Genomic DNA, 4,728 nt, shown 5'->3' on the forward strand with positions numbered 1-4,728 from the left:
CAATGCCCACATCTTGTTCTGCTTCTCCACCTCTGCTAATTCATGTGACCTTCTGTTGTCATATCTTATGTCAGTGGTTACTCTTTTGTCTACTGGCTCCACTTTGTAGTCGAATGAGGACGCCTAAAGGCTTACTCTGGAGGAATGTTTTTTTCAGGTAGGTAGAGTTATTTCCCCTAGGTGAATGGAAAGTAAAATCTAAAGGGTTTTTATTTCCTAAAGGTGTAAGTCGGTATAAGAGCCAAGCATAATTCATGGACACATTGATAGGGGAAAAACAAGCATCTGCCGTACCATCTTTTCCTCGCAAATTTCCCAAAATTCTATATTGGATCAGTGTATGTAGCGATGGAGTTAAAAACTGGATGTTTTATTTTTTTTGGGTCGCCCTCCTTCGAAATCAAAATCATGTCTGTGGTTGCTTTTTTCCCCTTGCATAGCTTCGCTGGCGCCTAAGCAGGAGTCTTCTCAAGTGTGGCCCCTGAGTATAATGGTAAAATATATAGACTGCTGTTTAAAAACGTTTTTTGATGTCTTGATTTGGGGAAAAAGCTTTTCTACTCGGAAAAGGGATAACATTTTTTTTCCAGAATCAAGTATGAATTTAAATATTTGACAACTACATGAAACGCTAATAAAAACCCATAATTGTGTAATTTTTGGTCAACCCACAATTTTTAGCGCTAGCCGGGTTCTGTAGGAAGTATGTTTGGTTGTCAAAAATTATGCGCCAAACATTTTTAAAATTGGGGATCATGTACATTAAATTCATGCTTTAAAATATATATATGAAAAATAATTTAATAAAATCAAATAATTCACTATTCCTTATGGGTGTTTTGGGACATGTTATAATACTATATATAATAGTCTTCCACGTATTTCAAATGTTTAAAATTAAATATTCTTGTTGATCCCAAACCAAGTAGAAATATATAATGTTGCTCTTTCGTGATTACCTAGAAAATATAACTATTTATGTAATTTTTGAAGTTTATTAGCCACCATGGTACTTACGATCCGATCAGTTGGTAGTATGGAGGTTTAAAAATCTGGATGTTTTATTCTTTTGTCACCCCTCTCGGAATCAGTCCATGTCTGTGGTTGCTTTTCCTCCCTTGCAACTCCTTCCTCCGGCTGGCGCCGCAGGGCTTCTCAAAAGTGTGGCTACGAAATTTTTGGTAAAATCATATAGACTGCTGATAAAACGATATTTTATGTCTCATACAAAAAGCACTTTCTAACTCAGAAGGATAACATTTTTCCAGATCAAGTATGAAGTTTTAATGTAGACAAACTACACGAAAACGCTAAAAACCCATAAATTGTATTGGTCAATCACAATTTATCGCTAGCGGGTTCTGTTGGAGTATGCGGCAGCTGTGTTTTCCTTGAGTTTACACTACTGTAACGCGGTTCTACAGAAACGGGATTGAGGAAAACGGAGAAGGGAATGAGTCGTGGGAAATTCACAGGGTGTTAGCAAACAAAGCCCCTCAAACCAACTTGCCCTTTTTGTACTACCTATTTGTGTGGAATCAAACATTTTCTACGGTTCAAAGACAAAATTCAATTCTCCCGATTGGTAGTGATATGAGTTCTCGTCTTATATATATGTTCATCAAGAGAGATAGAAAACTAATCTAACCTTTATAAGAAATATTTTTAAAAATAATTAAAGATGTTTATAACTTAATCTTATGATGTAAAACTCACACATATCTGAAGTACTTGTAAAAAACTTAATTTACTTCTTCTGATTCCTAATAACAAAACAAAGATAAAATTAATTCTGAATTGTTATTCCTGCCAATTTTATAATAGGTAATATATATACAGTTTTGAACTTTTAATTGGTACTATTTTTATGACTGTGTGGGTACTGCGAATGATAAATTATCTACTTCGATTTATTATTCGTGATATAGTACTGTTTCGTATATATTTCGCAAACTATCTAGGTACTTCATCAAATTTAAAAAAAAAAATAACTATCTATGTATAATTAGATGTGCAACAAACTATTATTAATCTTGCTTTAATGAGTGTTATATAGAATATATGTGTGTGTGGTGTGTGTGTGTGTGTGTGTGGTGTGTGTTGTGTGTGTGTGTGTAGTGTGTGTGTGTGTGTGTGTGTTGTGTGTGGTCGTATGGCTGAAAGCCTTACTTTAGCAAAAAGGTTCTTCCGTCCACCACGAGATCAATAAACCCGCCTGATTGCGGGAGGAGGTGAACATGATGGTTGACAGACCGAGGGTGATGACGAGTATGATGGTCTATCGGTCTATTTCCGACCTAGTCCATGGTTCAGTCCTAAACAAATGAAAATATGGCAAGTATAGTGAAAAGGTGCATTGTATTTTAGTAGTAAGTCATTAACTGATTACTTGTATTTTATTTGTGAGAACCTTAATACCTGCATATAATATGTATACCTACCATTTTTAAAATAACATTTAATTTTCTCTCTCTCTCAGTCTCTTTTTTTTACTATCAAAGCTAACTAAAATTACTCACTCACTTTTTATGATCAAAATCTCTTATATGTTATGACAGTAAACATTCTAAATTTATAAGTACAATGGTCTGTTTAGCATTTTAAACTCGAGTTACTCGAAGATGGCAAGTTCATGCTAGATATATATAAAACGTTTGATTAAATCTTTCCTCATTTTTAACGACCAATATAATACAATCTAAAAACAATATGCATTTTCTTATAAATCTTGCAAACGTTCCTATATCAATTACAAAAGGTATTAATGTACAGATTCGTTTTTGATAGTATTAAGGTTAAAGTACACAAATTTATATATAGGCTACATTAGACATATAATTATACTTTTGACATTCAACGTACAATATAGATTCCAAAAATAGACAAATTTTCACCCTTCAAAGATGTTTTGTAAATGTTTATGGTTGGTTTTTATTTTTTAGTAAATATCTTGGTCTAAAGCAAGGTATTAATTAGGTTATAATTATTATGGGAAAAGAAAATAATAGGTATATTAGTACTTCCTTTCGTAAGAATTTTAACTCTCAAAATACCATATGTTTTATCCATATTCATCTGGAGTTATTATATCCATATCAAAGCACATTTCGGGAACAGGTTCGGTACAGGTAAAATGAGTTAGTTAAACGGATAACCATGCACAATTTCCACATTACAAAAACCAACAGATAATTTCAAATAGGGCAAAATGGGAATAATTTAGAATTTCATGGCAATTTATCAATAAAGCACTGAAAAATTTACTTATTTTAATATGTTGGTGTGTGTACAATTCCAAACATTTTCTAAAATTGGGATCATGTACATAAATCATGCTTTAAATATAATTAATGAAAAATAATTAAGAAAATCAATAATTCATATTCTTAGGGCTGTGTTTGACAAGTATAATACTATATAAATAGTCTTCCACGTATTCAAAGTGTTAAATTAAATATTTTCTGTTGATCAAACCAAGTAGAAATATTAATGTTGCTTTCTATTACTAGAAATATAACCTATTATATGCTATTTTGAAGTTATTAGAACACATGGGTAAACTTACCGATCAGTGTAGTATGGACGTTTAAAAACTGGATGTTTTATTCTTTTGTCACCCCTCTTCGGAATCAGTCCATGTCTGTGGTTGCTTTCCTCCTTGCAACTCTCGCTGGCGCCAGCAGGGCTTCTCAAAGTGTGGCCTACGAATTATGGTAAAATATATAGACTGCTGATAAAACGATATTTTATGTCTAATACAAAGCCACTTTCTACTCAGAAGGATAACATTTTTCCAGATCAAGTATGAATTTATATATTAGACAACTACAAAACGTCCAAACGCTAAAAACCCATAATTGTATTGGTCAATCCACAATTTATCGTAGCGGGTTCTGTAGGAGTATGCGGGCAGCTGTGTCCTTGAGGTTTACACTGTAACGCGTCTACAGAAACGGATTGAGGAAAAGGAGAAGGAATGAGTCGGAATTCACAGGTTTAGCAAACAAAGCCTCACAAACTTCCCCTTTTTGTACTACCTATTTGTGTGAAACAAACATTTTCTACGGTTCAAACAAATTCATTCCTCCATTGGTAGTGATGAGTTCTCGTCTTATATATATGTTCATCAAGAGAGATAGAAACAATCCTACACTTATAAAATTAAATATTTTTAAAAATAATTAAGAATGTTTATAATTATCTTATGATGTAAAATACACATATCTGAGTACTTTGTAACAAACTTATTTACTTCTTCTGATTCCTAATACAACAAAAAGATAAAATTAAATTTTGAATTGTTATTCCTGCAATTTTATAATAGGTAAAAAAAACAGTTTTGAACTTTTAATTGGTACTATTTTTATGACTGTGTGGGTATGCGAAGAATAAATTATCTACTTCGATTTATTTTCGTGATAAGTATGTTTTCGTATATTTTCGAAAAATCATTGGTACTTAATCAAATTTAAAAAAAATATATATCTATGTATAATTAGATGTGCAAAACTATTATTAATTTGCATTAATGAGTTATATATATATATTGTGTGTGTGTGTGTTGTGTGTGTGTGTGTGTGTGTGTGTGTGTTGTGTGTGTGTTGTAATGGCCTGAAAGCCTTACCTTTAGCAAAAGGTTCTTCCGTCCACCACGGAATCAACAGACGATTGCGGAGGAGTGTGAAACATGATGGCGACCGAGCGAGGGTGATACGAGTATGATGGTCT

The sequence above is a fragment of the Homalodisca vitripennis genome, unplaced genomic scaffold, assembly GCF_021130785.1.
Source record: "Homalodisca vitripennis isolate AUS2020 unplaced genomic scaffold, UT_GWSS_2.1 ScUCBcl_2381;HRSCAF=7083, whole genome shotgun sequence".
Taxonomy (NCBI): domain Eukaryota; kingdom Metazoa; phylum Arthropoda; class Insecta; order Hemiptera; family Cicadellidae; genus Homalodisca; species Homalodisca vitripennis.